Below are 18,956 nucleotides of genomic sequence, written 5' to 3' on the forward strand. Positions count from 1 at the left end.
TTTAGATTATAGGTATGGCTCTCTGAAGCATTTTACTCATGGAAAAGCTTGGGTAGGTACAGACAACCAAGTACATGATGCACCTCTCTCACAATTGCACAACACTGAATAGGTGCATGCTAGAATAGTAATGTTGAAAATGGAAAATTTTGAAATTTGAACAATACAAGATTGTACCTGAATTAAGTATTGCCATACATATTAACTACACAAGTAGATGAATGAAGCCCTTTAAACAGACCAATGCACTTCATTGTATGTATAGGTGCAGGCAGATTTGGAAAAATTCCATAACAGAACCAACTACATGTTTCCAGTGAATGTTCTATTAGAGTAGTTAGCTGACTGCTCTATTAGAGTATCTCGATCTTGTACACCTCCAATGCTGATCCGGGTCCTTGTTGCATAAACTTTAGCATAAATCCACTGATAATATTTTGGAAAGATGTTTATAAGGTGGTTTTATGAGTATTTGTATTATTAGTGATCATATAAATATGCTAAGACAAAATTTTATTATAATACTCAGCATATTGATCAAGTAAAGCCTAAATATGAATGGGGGGGCTTCAGCCCCCAAAGCCCCCCCCCCCCCCCCGGATCCGCCCCTGTTCTGTTACCATCAAATCTACCATCAGACAGATCCTTGACAGTGCAGCTCATACAAGTATGACATGTTCTCAAAAGATTTTCATGGCCCGAAACTGCTGTGAGTAGTCAACTGACAGCCTAACATATATAATTGGTTGTTTTTTTCAATTGCAAATAATTGGCATATATTTTTTCACCTACACTCCTTGCTGTGCCCACATAGATTATCCTTTAGTGTGATCTGACTGCATGTGGTCACATGAGACCAAGGATTAATCTATTGTACTTGTTTCACCAAATTTAATAATGATGGTTCTCTCTGTGTGCATAGATTAAATAGTAATTTAATTTGCAGCAGTAATACACAGGTTATTATCCTTCTTGGAGCTACTGAATTAAGTTTGCAATTGGGAACAACATTCTTCAGCAACTTAATCACTGGTTCACATGTTTGCTTGAAATACAATCCATTGATCAATAAGGAAGACATGCAATGTAGCCATTATTTGTGAAAAAACTAACTCCATGAATTGTTTATAGAATGTAGCCATTAATTCTGTTGCTCTTGCTGGAAAATGCAGTAGTGACACTAGTAAGTGTGCTACCAAGGACAGCTAACTACCACTAGTGTTATCGTCATGTCTCTTGATTGTAACTTGTTTAAGATCGGTGTTGATTCCTGATAGCTATAGCTGGTTTCCTTTTCAATAATTTTGCTCATACACTTGTATGTATGCTATATATGGCCAAATAAACATTTAATTGTCATTGCTAGAAGCGATGACATGTAGTGTAAAAACAAGCAGTTTTCCCTCTCCATATGATTGGCAGACATTGTACTCTGCATGATACTTTTGTGTAATCACTAGGATTGAAAAGCTTAGGGAATGGCAAGGCCAACAGCAGGAATCCATGACACAGTGATGGTGTATGCTACAACACGAGGTGTGTCATCATCTTCCTAAATTTGTAGGGGTACACTATATAATATTATGGCAATCATCTTGTCACCCGATATGTGTAGTATACACACCTTGACACCTGGAAATAAAAGAAATTGGTAGAAAACATATGATATCTCCCACACCATTGATGTGCTGAAGAACGATAATGGTCAATAGGGAGGTAGCATTTACTGCTACAACTATACATCAGATTAGCCACAAATGACTGAAATGAGGCTTGTGCAACCTTCTTGTAGTCTTGGTGGTGGCTAAAACTCATCCATCCACTGGCAAGATAATTAAACATGCAGTGTTTAAAATCTACTTGAATCCCAAAAACAAGTACATGAAGTAAGGATTATTTGTTTTCTAAGTGATTCCTAAACTAGAGCTGAGCTGGGAAGTCATCCATTCCTTTCATCACTACCTCCATGAGTACCCTACACTGATGCAGTGGCACAGTGACAATTTCACAAAGCTTCAGTACTAGTTTGTATAAACTTGCAACTGAAAATTGCTGCTTCTTACTTGACTGCAAGCACTACAAATGTGAGGTGTCGTATATTATTACACTATATCTTTGCATACATATCCTTAACCAGTTCAGTGCAAGTAATCATCAGTAATTCTCAACTAATGAAGATCGTGCTTCAATTCATGTACATAATTATTATACTGTTGCATGAATCTTACTTTTGCGTAGCAAAGCTTGCACTGTTAAAGTCAGTTATGAGGCCCTGATTTGTACATTGCAAACATCTCGTGTAACAATCTTGCATAATGATGCTGTTCTACAGAATGAACTTGATTGCAATATGGTACACTGATAAAGGCACTACCAATGTTGTTTTGGCAATGAAAGAATCATTTAAATACAATAGAGCATGACTGGACCAATAACTTAGAGGGGCAGTGTGGAGCAGGCCAAAGAGTGACTTAGATAATGATAACTAAACGTGCACTGGAGTTCAAAGGATACAACAGGTATGCATGTTATTCTGAAGGTCTGAGGAGTATTTCCAGGAAATTTTAAGATTTTAAAAGCTTTGAGATCAAGATGGTAGTTTAAGCTATTTTCACTGTGTTGTTAAAGATAAAGAATTAATTGTGACTGTTCTATTAGAGTGGTTGAACTGCTCTATAATATATATCTCCACCACCTTTTCTTACAAGCATTTACCAATAAAAGAGTAACGTAATTGAAAGCTTTATAAATATAAATTTCTAGTTTTCTACTACTTACTCCCATCCTACCACCAATGAATCATATATCCTATGATGAGATACCAATCAGGATTTTAAGATGGGGAAAGGGGTTCCTATCTGAGGAGTGGTGAATTGTATATAGTCAATAGCTACCCAATTGTAGAATGTGATATTTAGTGAACTTTCATTCCTTGGTAATGTTTCAATGCTAAATCATACCATTTAGGTACTGATCATGAGGTGTATACAAAACAATGAAGACTGTAAAGTACCAATAAAACTATAAGAACTGATCATGACGAACACTTCACAATCATTACTTTTTAGAAGTTTACAGAGTGTCTTTGCCACTACAAGTTATATAGTAAGTATTACACATTGAATTATAAATTGTAATTACATTGAATGTACGCTAGCAGATCTCTCCCAAAAGTGGGCTCCATGTAACCCTCAGAATCCTGTGGATATGCCATTGTTAACATAAAGTGACAATATTGTTAATGTGTTAACATGATCCTGTGGATTTATTGTTGTTAGTGTTATTCTTTTACTTTTAGGCCACATAAACATTAGTTTCTCATCCTTGCCTCATCAGCGATTTTTTGCACTACTGTTGATTGAATGCAGCAATTAAGAATCTGTTCCTAGTTAGTAGAGCAGACTAGAAAAGTTGCATTTCAAATTATGTGATTATGAGCTAAATTCAGCTATAAGTACATATAGAAAATGAAATAAAAATCCGCATTACTATATTCAGTATTGGAGGATGATACATGAGACCTTATCATCAGACAAAAAAATAATTATAAATATATAGACTGTTATCATAACAGAAAGGTATGTGTATGTTTGTTACATCATATGATGGACACTGAATTGTTAAAAGAAATGTTCAAGTAGCTGCGTATGTTGTTTGGCCTAAATGGAAGCTGAAACACTTTCAACACAATGACAAGTACTATGTCATATGGTATTTGGTCGGCATATGTATGTGCACGACTGAATCTACTCATAATGTTTTATACAATAAAGGGTTTATACACAAAAAGTATTGTGACTTAAACCACATAAATACTTAACAGCTATTTGCTATAGTCTGCCATATGTTCAGTGGTACAGAATGACAACACGATTGCTTACTCACTTCAATTTGCCCAATATATTTATCTTTGTCAGAAAATAGGATTAGGTTAGAAACAAATATTGAAAGTTAGGTTTAAGGCAGACAAGCAGTTAGCTCTACAATAAAGATTATACATACGAATTTCAATGCTTTGTGAGACTCTATCCTAGTTTATCATACAGTATGGTAGTACTGTTTAAGTAGGGATCCTCCAAAAATGATGTGCCACCTAAAATTCCACCTTTAAAAATCATCCTAGACACATCTTACGTGAAGAAAATCACCTTTACAGAATAATATTAGTCCATTCAACATCAAATACAACATTAATAACAAGAAAACTCTTATAGGTAGCTGGATATAGAATTTTTTAAAAATCACCGAAACTCAAATTTTCATCTGCCTGCCTGCCAGCCTACCTGCCTGACCACAGTCACAAGGCTGGAAGCCAAATGAAGTGCAGCGCACAGCCACCACAATAACATACTCACTAGTGGGATGTGCCTTTTGGGGCTCTGATAAGTGTGCTTTGTCTTTCTTTTTATCTTCAATCAGGCTGGTCTTCGTCCTTACCATATTAAGGTGTTATTTTTCTCCATCAACACTTACCTTGAGCAGCATATTTAGATGACATAAACTTATCCAAGTGCTTATGCTCTCAGTAGATATTGCAATTCCATGATAGGTTCAATAGCACGCCTATTAACATAATCTTGGTCATGCACCAAGACAACAACTCTTAACAATTTATTTATACTTGATTACGATGGCACACCCTGTTGTTATTGGCCTGGTTGTATTCATAATGCTAGCATATCAAAAATATGAGATAGTAACATACCCCCTGGTAGGTGAAGGCCAGCTGACTCAAGATCCTCTAATGCAGCATTCACCCTAATATAACAGTCACACATGTATAGCTGTATGTTATTATAACCTAGTATACCAAAATGAAGTAGGGATCCAAGTGATAAAAGTAGTGAAACAAGAGATGATTGACGATATTACTGCATAGTTTGGTGGGAAAATTCCTATTTTGGGATTGAACAAAATGTTTGTTATATCATACCAATTCACAGAGCTATCCTATAATACCATCATTCATCTCTACTTTTTATCGCTCGGATCCCTACTTCATTTTTACATTAATAATTGTAATATGCTAGTATAATAATACAAGTGACTAATCTAGCAAACACCACACTGAACCATATGTTCCCTATTATATAGTACTGTTGTACTGTATGATTACATTGGTACAAATAATAAACAAACAGTTGATTGTTACAATAGTTATTGCATAATTCATGCAAAATATTCCAGGCCATTGGACTAATAAAAAAATATGCATGTATACAGCAACATAATATTAGGTTTATAGTAAGTGATATATCAAGCAGTCAGAGGAAGTGTTATGGAAAAGAATGCCAAACATATAAGCTGCAATATTCAACCCAATTGTTACAGATCTTACTTCACTATTTTGGCCGCAATGTTGCATACTAAAACATCACATGTCCATACTGTGTTTTGGGACAAGTAATAGTAACAATTCTGTAGTACTGTATAGTAGGGACACTTTGGACTCGATTTTTAGTTGCTTAATGAGCAAAAATCCCAACGGTACAGTATAGAGTGAGTAGGTCAATCAGTATACAAATACCATACAAAAATAGCCAAACTGAAAAAAAATGGTGTAGCCTTGCCCTTCAAAAGCTTGGGTGAAAAATCAAGGGTGGCAGCCAAGAAATGGCTGAAATGATGTTAATTTTAATAATGATTGTTGTGTGGATTTCACTTCACAGTAGTTAATGCATTGGAAGAATATAAGACCTGTGCTCAGAATTTTTAGCTTCATTTTCCACTTAAAATAAAATTAATTTTTTATTTTTTCAATCTATGAAAACAGTGGTCGGTCAGGCCTGTGAAACAACTAAACAAGATGACACGACCTATCCCTCCAAAAATTGCAGTCTCCAAATTGCTGCCATTAAATCATCATAGAAATATTCTACACAATGAAACATACCATCGTGAATATCTTATATCAAATCTAGCATTAAATTAAAGGAAGCCTAAGTCAAACAGACGACAGCAGCAAACACACCCATAGTGATCTGGCAGAAGAAGAGACTTTTTTGGCTGAACTTTGCATTATGGTATATAATTTATTTTATGTCACAAAATATTTTCTTCATACTATGGACTACTCAAAACCACCTGCTGGACCTCCATCAGCATTGGGAAAATTGGGATAGTAACTCAGGAATTTCTAGTATCTTGGTCATTTCATGTTAAATTATCAGAGAAAATAAAATGTTAACCCACTTTTCTTCAAAACTATCACAAAGACAGTGTATCATGTGACAAAGTCATACACCAAGTTTCATTTGATTCCTTTGATCACATTCCGTGTTATGGCTGTTTGATTTACTGTAGGCATTTTATTGCATTTGTGATTGCACAATACTTTTAATATTCAACTATAAACCTGTTTAATTGGATCAAGAGTTATTAACTCTTGATTGGATCACTGTACAATAATGTCACCTAGCTGGTTTAAACTGACCATTGTAACAGTCTCCCTTTTAGTGTTGTTTGTGTACGCAATGACATTAACATATTTAATGCAACCACTTCCTTAATAAGCTTTAAGGTAGGCCCAAAGGTGACTGGAATGAACAGATTTACTATTGCTTTTATGCTTAGCGATAAGTAAATTTGTAGTAGTATATAAGTAAACTGTATAAGTTCTTTCTTGACATCAGCTTGACTTGCTGCCCTGTTGGATCTTGAATAGAGCACATGTGAAGTAGTGAGTGCCTGAGTGATGGGGTCCATGCCAAAATAGCCAATCTGTGACAGAATAGTCAAGTTGTGACAGACTTTTAAGTTAAATCAAAACTAGCGACCAAGAAATTGCTGCACTGATTAAAAGTGATTAGATATCAGCTTTTAAACAACACTTTTACGTTTAGTTCATAACTCTGAATGCAGTGCCACTACACCCTGTGTAAATACTGTACAAACAGAATTATTTGTAAACACAAGTTTGTACTGCATCTGTTACTATCCAAACACACTATGTGCCACACAGTGACACACATACATATGGTACGCTATTGTTGGTGCTGTTGAATAAATGTCAATAGTAAAGGAAAACATTACTGGAGGCAACAGGAAAGACTTTACGTCAATATTTTCAATGTCAAACACTTTTAAATAATGACGATTGCAAATCACGCTTGTAATAAGTATGTAATGAATACTTAAAATGGTTGGATTTGTGCCTTCCATATACATCCAATTGAAATTACATTAATAACTTTGTTTCAAAGTAGCATACAAAATTAATGTGAATTTTTCTTCATCCCATGTATGCATGCTCTATGTTTTGGCTTACAGCTAATGAATCATTGAAAGTTGGTAAAATTTTGTGTGTGTGGAAGAACTTTCTTGCAAATGTCACAATTGACTGGTACATATGTTGACTTGCATGCTAACTTGCAAGGTTACTAAAATGCTCATACAAGAGGATAAAAAGTTAGGCCATTTCAGTCAAAATAGCAAATGGTACTATGAGTAGAAGCAATTGAGATCATTTATCAACAATGCAATTACAAACAGACATAACTTTGAAGGACATGTCATGATCTAGCTATTACTGTAGTGATGCACTGATTAATCAGTAAATAATTGGAAATCAGTTTATCAGCCATATTTCAGCAACATTAGTATCAGTAATTATTATCCAATTATTTAGCCGATGAATTTTACTGACCATTATGTTATCGTTTTCACAACAATAAGACAATGATAAAGTTTGAAAATGGCAATTTTACAAAATACATGTAAAATTTTGGTAAACATAAACCTCAGATCAGTTATCAATATTTGCCACTATATATGTGAATTTCAATATCAGCTAATCAGATAATTGGCAAAATCTCTTATCGGTGCATCACTGATTTACTGAGACTCTCTATACTGTAACACAGTGAAACCCCTCTATTTAGACACCTTAGGATTCTACTAAAGTGTACTTATTGGAAAGTTGTCCTGATCTCAGAGGCTTAATTACATGTTCATTTAATACAAATGGTACCATGGACAAATACCCTGATTATCAAGATGTCCACATTTCATGGTGGTTCAACTATTTAACTTATGTACATAGGTACTACCAGAGGCGGCTATACTGTTTTATTGCATTATTGCATAGATACCTTATATGATGCCCCAATAAGGCATAGCTTTCATTATTTCTTGGAAATAAACAGATGTCAAGAACCTGATTGCCAGGCAGTTAATAAACTTATATAAAGAACGCATATACATGCATTATTGTAATAGTAAGTGCTTTGTGCTATCTTACTCCTACTTGCAAGTACTAATTGTTTACACTTTTATTTGATGATCTACGCATACGCACGCATCAAATTTTTAAAGTCTAAAACTCAAATTCTATCTTTAGCACCTGTGCAATGTTATGGTCAGATTTTGTGCATTTTGTTGCACGGTATACATAATGATGCCTTCAGGGTTTATGGAACTATTTAATTATATCACTTTTTTCTGACATCAATTGTAATACTTCATATTTGTTAAATGGTCAGGTTATCAAGCAATTTTGGGTAGAACTTTAAACCCACAGAAGCTATCTTGTAAATTTGGCATGGTTGTTATGCTGCTAATTATACTTTGGTTGCTATGGCAAACTGCCCAATGCTGACAACTGGCCAGCAGGTGGAATATTGTTTTGAGTGTATAGGACAATTCAAAACTGCGTTAAAATAAACTATAGGCCATTAAAAATAGCAACTTACTGGAAATGTTGATACACTTTTGGGCTGGCTTGATTGTAGTTCATTTATAAGGTGTTTTGAGGTTAGTTTACATTGTTTTGCGAGAACGTGCTCCATGATCTCTAACATATACAGTACTATTTCAGTACTACCATGCTGAATGGTAGTTGGTGATCAGGTGCATTCATAGCAAAATTTACTCTCTGAAACTTTCTTGAAACACAGAAATACATACTGAATCTAGAGTTGATTCCGTCTATATGCATAGACCATGTCATCATGTGCATCTAGGGCATACAGTTTCAGATATTCATAACAATACTTCATCTTCTAGTATGATTCCTTTGCATTTATAGCATTTTATAAAGTTTTCCTAGCATAGATTCATATTAGATTGCATATATAATATTGTTTTTTTCCTCCTCAAAAATGGTATCTTATTATGCAGATGTGATTCTATAGAGGACCATGCATATCTTAGATCACACATGGTCTATATTGCTACATGTGAAATTTCAATTTAACAAGTGCATAAATATTTATTTGATTTTTGAATGATTTTTCAGCTATAGCTACTAGAAATTATGGGTCATACAGTATGTTCCTGAATAATGACCGAATTTGACATCATAGCAGAGACATTTTGAACTGTCACTATTTAAACAAAGCTTATAACCGGTTAAGTAATTTTTGCTGCTATATATATTTAACAAGCATTTAACAGTTAAAATTGATAATAAAAGTTCTAGATATTATATATCCCCTCCAAAAACACCCTCGCTATAAAAAAAGGCACGTCCAAGAAACTACAAGTACTTGAAAAAACAGCTCAGCTGTAGAAAAAGACTAACAGGCAACTGAAAGAGCTGATATCTGGAGCGGCCAAGAATCAATGTTACTACAACTACCAAAGTTCCATGCTTGGCTGCAAAACAGGTAAAATGAAAGTAACTGGCAACCAAAACAGCTGATATCTGAAGCGGTCAAGAATAAAATTTATGTTGATACAACCAACTACAATTATTAATGGAGTTGTAAAAAGGCGGCCAAATTACCAGCCAAATAGAGTAACAAAGAATTGATTCATGATGTAGCAGGGATGAATGTATAGAACACAGTTGAATAATGATTAACATTCAATGTTACAACTCCATTAATAATTGTAGTTGGTTGTATCAACATAAATTTTATTCTTGGCCGCTTCAGATATCAGCTGTTTTGGTTGCCAGTTACTTTCATTTTACCTGTTTTGCAGCCAAGCATGGAACTTTGGTAGTTGTAGTAACATTGATTCTTGGCCACTCCAGATATCAGCTCTTTCAGTTGCCTGTTAGTCTTTTTCTACAGCTGAGCTGTTTTTTCAAGTACTTGTAGTTTCTTGGACGTGCCTTTTTTTACAGCGAAGGTGTTTTTGGAGGGGGATATCACTAATTTTTATCAGTTATATAATTGAAAGGCTCAATCCATGGGGGTGTATGATGAATTCTGCATTGTAATGGTGTTGAGACAAAACACAAAGTGATGAACATATATCATACATTCCTAGTAGTTATTAGAACCAGGGCTGGTGGAAACTGCAATTTATTGGTCAGGCCAAGTAATGGCTACAGTCAGGGTTACTTAACACTTTATGCTATATTGTTTGATGACTGTTCTATTAGAGTATTTTATTTTGCCTGACTTCTATTAGTATGTTGATACTTTACCATGAATAAAACTTGCTATGGCCACTGCCATAGAGGCCATAGTGTCCTAAGGACAACTCAGAAACTTGGTTTGCCACTCACAACACAAGATGCTTTGCTGAGGGTCTATTAGAGATTACAAATGTGGAACACCAGATTATACTATTTTCATTTCAATATACACAGACACATGCATACATCATAGCACAAGGCACACACAAAAGGTGCAAACACTATACATACTACCCATGTCCATGCATATACACCACATATTGGTTGTACTTGATGTAAGCAAGTTATTATCACAATGCTCTCGTAGGTGAGCTGGTAGTGCTCTTACTTGGTGTTAAAAAGTTCTTGTGTTGCTGCTTATGTACTGTACTGTATCATCATTGTTATGTTAATGTGCATGATTTATCTCACAATATGATCACATCTTTTGGTATGTTGGTAGACTGTACTGGTGCGTTTCAATACAGAGGCAGAAACCTTTTCTGTTACACCTTATCAGTCATTAAGTCAAGTAACCAAGTTAAGTCATTAAGTCTAAGTCCTTGACTCGTGAAATTAGCTTAGGTAATCTTAAGACTGCAGCACATGTTGCTGTCAGACCTTCAGTGCTGGTCACTGTAAAGTGTTAATAATAACAACTGAAGGGAGGATGGGAGCATGTAGCCCAGACGTTTTGTGACAGCGGGGACCTGAGGATATGAGGACGTACACATTAGTGTGCTTTTCACATGCAGAGATTTTCTGGGGTATGTATATGCCTCGCAAGATACTGAGTTTTTTTAAAACTGAGATTTCCCTTTGAAAATTTTTAATAAGCACCGATTTCGCTAACTGCATGGATGACTTTTAGCTCAAATATTTCGGAATAGCTGTTCTTCCATACAAAAGCTACTAAGACAGTAAAAACAATTCACATTATTATACCTAAGATGGAAAACTGGAGGAGGAGACAACATCATCAGACAGACCAGTGGATTCCTCAAGGGTACGGGTAGATTAATTGTGTACTCCGACATAGTTGGCCAAAGGACACAAGGTCACGAAACTCGATCCATAAGAGTACCGACGCACATTTGCAAGTGTTCACGTGCGCTAGTGGAGGTATGAAAGGGACTTTCCAAGGAACTTCCCCAACTAGCACTAGTGGTATGACCAAATACGGAAATAGTTGATTGTGACCTACTTTGCGAAAGTGTGTAGATCTAACTGTAAGTTAATATCACTTATAAAATGTTTGTAAATATTAAAGGTGCACGTGTTTCATTCCTTTCCTTCAGTCTGACTTGGTTGAACTACATGAGTGAATTAATTAGAGTTAGCAGTTGTGTGCATATTACATGGAACCTCAGACGGTGGTTGCTACTTTATATGGTTGTTATGCACCTATCAACGTAAAGCCCCACTACCACAGGTATAGGCTGAGGTGGGGATTTGCATCCCTGAAAATTACCTACTGGGGAAGTACGGTGATACAATGTTGCCCCCACGACAAATCTCCCAGTAGCAAAACCCGGCCAGGATTAGTTGGGCTTTGCACAATCACCCATCGCGTCTGTCACAGTGTAGCTATTCCAGTTCCAAGTTACTTCAAGCGGGTTTTAGTGATGACAGATAGTAAGTCAGCATCCATGAAATTTCTTGGACAATGACAATTCCCACCACCTCTGGAAACTTAACAGTCCATTCCCCCACCAACCCCGACCTTCAACCCATACCTGTGGTAGTCAGGCATTACATTGATAGGTGCATTAAATGTGCTCCTGTTACATAATTTGTTGTTTATACTATGAGGTCTTAACTGCATGACATTATCCTGCATTTTCAAGGTTTCATTATTGTGGTCTACTGCACCATCAACACCATATTGCAGACGTCTGTGTTATGGGCAGATTGGGACCAAATGGTTATATGTATTGTGATTATAGCATCATAATTCTCCAGGTCAGTTTCTTTCTGTTTGAGTATCTTGAGTGTTACGTGTCCATATTTTTGTCTTTGTAGTGTCCACTTTGCCAACTTGCTGTTTACAGATGTGTTCTCAGTAGTGTGGGAATGTGTGATATCAGTTATTGATATAGTCGTGAGTCTTGACCGGAGGTTCCAGGAACTTTGGCTGCAGGTAAAATATAAACAAAAGTGAATATTTGTATGAATAAGGTTTTTTGGCTGCATGATGACTGGCAACAGTCTAAATAATTGGGTTTGTTTATGTTTTAGAGTCAGGCACGTGTTACTTGATGTAAGATGTTTGGTGTCCCAATAGTTTAATGGATCTTATAGTCAGACCATTTTCTTTCCCTACCTAGTTACTGGGATGAATGTGCATTTCATGATCGCATTTGAAGGTTCTGTAAATTTAGCAAATGAATGCTTGAAGATCTGTTTCTAACATTTCAGTGCAATATGCATTCATATTTTTGCAGAAATGTACTGTAGTCATTGAGATATAGTGTATACAATGTAATCTAAATTCAACTGAATTTATTTTTTTATATGTTACTATGCTTATGTACTATAGTAACCATGGTAACTAATGTTTGTTGGTAAAAATGCATTTGTCACATATCTCCTTAACAAACAAGTGTTCGAATTTTTCAGACATTTGTCCCACCACTAGTTATTTTACAGATCAATACTAGTAATAGCTCTAACCACCAGTGTCCAGATCGTGAGACTACCCTGATTATGAAGGTGTCCTGGTTTTCCAGGTACATTGATGTGTAATGAGATTTTGTAGAACCTTTGACTGCCTGCTTAATGTGCTTTATAGTGCATGCCAAACTTGTTACCTAGGTTTAGATTGACCACACAATTAACATGTTGTTTCTTGACAGGTCCAGTGAAATTCAGACATTGGTTTATTGGAGGAAGACATCCCATTAGCTATGTCAGATGACAAACGGAGGATTTGCGGCCTTAGTTGCACCCTACCCCCATCCCCTTCTTGGCAGCACTGAGGATTGGTGTCCCGTCAAGTACACGATGGCAGATCCAACATTAAGGAAAGCAAATAATCATTCTTATTTGTCAACCAACATGGAACAGTTTATTTTTAAAAGTGTGTATTGTTACATGTATCAATTTAATTAGCTTGTGTGACATGTGATATGTTAATCACTAGCTGTCTGGCTTTACTGTGCGTGAGCACCAATTCGTCAGAATATTAGAACTCAGAAAGTTAGGTCCGAATTGGGAGTGACACTGACAATGTCTACACAAATAAAAGCAATCACGTAATAGTACATGGGTGGCATTATCGTGAAAACACTCTCCCTAGGGAAGTTACGTTCTTTACGCTTTCCGCATAATACGTTTATATGGATGTTGGGTTTGTGTCCACGCCGCGTCTTTAAAAGTTATCGTATGGATTAGGCGCCAGTTTGGTAAACAAAATCCGCTGTACACCAGTACTAGAAAACTCCTGTGCCAGTATTTCTCCACAAAAGGCAGCTATATTCAATGATAATATTACGATAACACTAACACAAGCCGAGATATCAACGTAATAAAGTGAACTTGGTCTTATTTTCGCGGTTGCGACAAGATAACCACTCATTTACAATTCCGGTGCCCGTTGTACAATACATTTCTAATGGGAATGATTGCGTAATAAGGACTAAAATTGCGAAACCGTCCCTACACGTAAATAACTCACGGTAGTAGCAGCCGCGCGCGTTTTAATTGCGGCGTTCGCTTTGTAGTTTCTTGGCCGCGCGCCTCACTACCGTGAGTCTTGATATATATAAATCAGCTTGCAGAGTATAACGTTTAGTCAAACCATCATGCATTCCAAGTCATGCATGCATGTACAATATTATGTTCTTGTTGTATGTATTCTTGTTGTATGTACAAGTGTTGTAGTTATATAGCAACTTACTTAAGAGTACTGGGTGAAGCTTGAGCATTACACAATGAGGTATTTTCCCCTCACATATCAAAGCCACATTCCATGCTGTTGATAATTGTGACCGGGCCTGCGAAAATAGGGCATGTGGGCACATGATTTTTGTCTACTTTTTCAAACTTCCATCGCTCATAACTTTTTATACCATTATGCTATTGCGGTCCAATTTTCAGCTCTTGGTTAGCATTTAATTGGCATTATGATGCAAGTTACAGAATGCAGATATTCTGTACCAGTACTGAGATATGACCTGTAGAGTGACGGGGTGTAGTTTGTGCCCACATGCCCTGTTTTCGCAGGCCCGGTCACAATTTACATGTGCGCGTTTACAAGGATGGAGTATAGTATTGTATCCATAAATTATTATTAGAAGTAAAGTTCACTGTTTCTTATGCAAGTATACAGATCAATATTAGGAACCAAATCAATCAGTTAAGTAGCATTTTATTTGTAATATTCATCAAATACACAAGCCTGGTGCTGACATAAATTATTTGTAATATTCATCAAATACACAAGCCTGGTGCTGACATAAAATTGTATAGCTAGCGACCAAGCTTACACATAATGATGCTGTTAGCCTGATCCTTCTAAAATCAGAAGATAGCTATAGACCAACAGCTTTATAAGATTTTCATCTAAGTGAAAACCAATCCTTCAAGGATAATGTAATCTGTTTGGACAAAAATGAGTGGCTTGAACAAAAATGAGTGGCTTGAACAACACAATGCAAGCCTAGATCCACCCAAAACCCATACACATTGCATGGCTTAAAAATTATTTCCTTGCCCATAGAAACTAATAAGCAGGTAGCACAGAAGCATTGCAATGCACAAGATTAAAAGAATTACTCAGACATGAGAAGCACAACTGCTATAGCATAAAATTGTAATTACATTTATACAGCTGCATGAAGACTTAAACTTACACCTTCATAAATATATATGGCTCCATAAATAATTACTGTGATGATGGTCAATAGGAAGATATACTGCTTGATTAATGTACAGAAACTTGGTAGGATACCTGAAAGAACTCCTCCTATCATTAAAATGCAGAACACATGTAGATGCTTTAAAGGTAAAAAAAAGAGGATGACTTCTTTTTCATGCTACTTTTATATATAACAGTATCAGTATAGCTACAGTCATTACTTTTGGGATCGTAAGATCTAAAATCATCTTTGTCATTCGCTTATGAATCCCCCTATTTGTAATAAGGCATATGTGACCCGGTCTGCGAAAAGGGGTCTTATAGCCTTTTTGATTGCATATACTTGGTGAACCATAACTTGACTTGTGAATATGGTACAGGCCTACAATTTGGTCTCTAAACACCCCTAACATAGCAGTAGCTTTTTTGTGTAATTACAAGGTGATAGCTTTTGCAGATCAGGAGTTATGATTAGCCAAACGTGGAGAATTGGAAAGGCTATAAGACCCCTTTTCGCAGACCGGGTCACATATTTATTAAAATGTTGTGGCCATCTCTAATAATACCAGTCTGTGCTAAAGCCTTCCCAATTGCATAAACTAGTAACTTGACAACTACACTGTTAAAAATAAAGAGTAACCACCACTCTGAGAGTTCCCAGTGTAGGGAGGATTTAACACCCCATGGAGAGTAACCAACACTCTGAAGAGAATAACCATTACTCTGAAGAGTAAGTGACACCACCTTCAGAGCATGTGTTACTCCCCAGTTACTCCTTTGGAGTAATGGTTACTCTCCAGGGGTGTTAAATCCTCCCTACACTGGGAACTCCTTGAGAGTTGTGGTTACTCTTCATTTTAACAGTGTAATAGCTTGTCTTGTACATATATTATATTGAATTAAATTTGCTCTCATAGCAACCCTAGCTTGTATACCATCATCTTAAATACAGCATCAAGCTGATTGGTCAATTATATGATCATGATTGGTTAAATGTGATTAGGACGGTAGTCACAGACATAGTCACAATTCTGGCATGAATCGTGACATTCTGTGTGTGACTCTTAGCATGACAGAAGTAGCTAAATACAAATAATGTTCCTGTACTCAGTTGCTGACCGATTCCACCCTAGCTTGAGGATGAATCAGGTTAAAATGCAGATAGCTACAACATCTATGTTCACGCACTATGTTGCTTTATTCTCTTACTATCAAAAATTAGTTGTTTGCATAATACATGCATGTTTAAAGGTATATATCTGCAAAACATGGCATATACGTAAGTATTTATAAAATAATAAATAATTATTTAGACCTACTATTATATGTTGTGTTTCAGTGCTGGTCAACAGGTACAATAGTCAATAGAGTCTATAATATGCATAGATAAATTATAACGCAGAACATTAATTGCAAATTTGATTATAAAATGTATTGTGCATTGTATAGCCTTCATGAGTTGCAAAACAGATGTATATATGCACACACAGGTTAGGGGTAAACAGTTGCTTCAGTTGCTTTAGACATGCATGGTATTCCTCTTGTTATGTATAGCTATATATGGCATCAAGATTTATTATTAGTTCATAATAAAGCTATGTGCTGTAATTGTAATAATATTATTATGATGATTTATAAGGCTATATTGCAACTCATGATTATATACTGGGCCTGCAAAAATATTGGCATTCCTATTTTCACAGGCCCAGTCACAAATGATGGTATTCACTTGAACCTCACATGGACATTTAGATAAATCAGACCTTCTGTAATGTATAGCCCAGCTGGAATTAATTGTTTGGCACATCTCAGAACTGGATGAACAATAAACACTTGCTGTATGCTAAACAAGATGTGCACCAGTTTGAAGAAGAGACAATCTACACATTGGGTCATTGGTACTGTTATGCCACATAAATACCTCTAACAAGCATGATGGGTGAAACACATAATCAGTGTGCCTGCTCAAATACCATCTCTGCATGTCAGAATCTCAATCTATTGCATTACTAAATTTTCATTTAGGCTCAGACTCAGTGTACTGAGGCAGTTTCCTTGCTACATGCTGTACACTGTAGTTAACCAAAAAATTACAGTATACTCTTCCACTTAGATAACATGGATTGCAATGTCTACTTTAAGCATGGCCTTTATCCCAACCAGTACAAAACGTTGCACACACCAGTAGACATGCTGTTACTTTTTGCTGTAATGCCAAGTTCTTGCTCACCTTGTTGCTATGTAAGCTTATTTGCGGGGAGAGGCTTGTCCTTTTGCCGGTACAACCCTGAAAAAATTGATTTCATGTCACATTGATAGGTACCCACAATAAATTTTGATTATTTGTGATCATTTGAATACACTATTTTATAATGAAAGGAGGCATCACATGGCTGAGTGCTAAGATAAATGATAAATTCATTATAGCTGTGCACATAAACATACTGAAGATGTAACTAAGGGATTCTAGTGATGTTTGTTTTACTACAGTATAGGTGCATATACAGGATTTTAAGAATAAGTGGTCATATGAAGCTGTAATATATATAAATGTGAACTGTAATATACTCTATACACTATAAAGAAGTCTAAGCAGTCAAGTATACATGTACTGTATAATTGAATAATCAATAATCACCTCCCACCCATATGTGTTGTCATTGCACCTTGGCAGTCTGTAGGTATAGGAAATAAGTATTATAGTAATGAATTAATAATTATCTTGTGTCACAAAATTGTATTTATTATGTGAGATCTTGGACAAATACACCAGCATGTCCGGTCATCATTTCAGCCACTTATTAGATGCTGCAATAGATCTTTTACACGGTATTTCTGAAGACCACACCTTTTTCTACAGCTGCAAGTTGTTATTTGGCATGGATACAGTTTCCACTGTAACAGTATCACTATACTTATTATAACCACACACAAAGTTGTAGCCTAGCTTGGTTGTATGTAGCTGAATAGCTATTTAAATTATATTGTCATAGTCTTTCGTCAAGTTTATCGAATTCCATTGTAATAGCTACTACTCCAAGACCAAGTCACTACCAATTATAATATTTGCACTTGCTAGAGTGGATTCAGGGAATAGTTGTATAGCTATAATGTATACCTCGGTGTATAACCCATACATCCTGTCCCAAGTCTCTCATAGTTCCCAACATCCCCTCTTTAATATAATAGGTTCACCAGTGATATAAAGTTCTGAGCACATGCTATTGAGATTTGTCAAGTCTAAAGTAGTTATAACTTATAGCTATAATAGTTATAAAAAAATTTTTTTTTTAAATTTGCAACCAGTAGTAGTGAACATCATGATAATAACAACATACAGGAATAGCTATATACAAGGTAAGGGGGCCTAGACTCAGGGATACACAACTACCTGAAGCACAGGTAGTTGGATCCCTAGCAAGACAAAACCATAAAATACAGTACACAATTACAACATTAACTAAAAAACAGTTAAAAGTTTTGTAATGTCATAGATAGTCTTTCCGCAGCAGTGTGAAAATGAAGGACAGATGTCACAAAATTCTTTAGGATCCACACCTTGTACTCCCCCTGATAGAGCAATTATCAATATGTTGTAGATACATCAAAATTTGCTGTTTCATATTGTCAGAGGCCAATTTACGTGTAGCCGACAGAGAAACACCTATGGTTTTGCCTAGAAATTTAGTACAGTTGATGCTACAGATATTAACAGTGTTCCCAGTATTCATTGAAAACTGCGTGGAGGACACA

At 35.9% G+C, this 18,956-nt stretch overlaps 2 long non-coding RNA genes across 2 annotated transcripts; one reads left to right on the forward strand and one right to left on the reverse strand.

The window, feature by feature from the left end:
* Positions 1-2,937: 2,937 nt before the first annotated feature.
* On the reverse strand, positions 2,938-12,920 carry LOC136269346 (uncharacterized). Its single transcript, XR_010707293.1, has 3 exons — positions 11,291-12,920; positions 4,706-4,758; positions 2,938-3,402 (listed from the first exon to the last, which is right to left on the reverse strand). It is a non-coding gene; the product is annotated as an uncharacterized lncRNA (long non-coding RNA).
* On the forward strand, positions 11,427-13,472 carry LOC136269344 (uncharacterized). Its single transcript, XR_010707291.1, has 4 exons — positions 11,427-11,574; positions 11,644-12,307; positions 12,368-12,485; positions 13,201-13,472. It is a non-coding gene; the product is annotated as an uncharacterized lncRNA (long non-coding RNA).
* Positions 13,473-18,956: the final 5,484 nt, after the last annotated feature.

This window comes from Dysidea avara, chromosome 10 (genome assembly GCF_963678975.1).
Source record: "Dysidea avara chromosome 10, odDysAvar1.4, whole genome shotgun sequence".
Taxonomy (NCBI): domain Eukaryota; kingdom Metazoa; phylum Porifera; class Demospongiae; order Dictyoceratida; family Dysideidae; genus Dysidea; species Dysidea avara.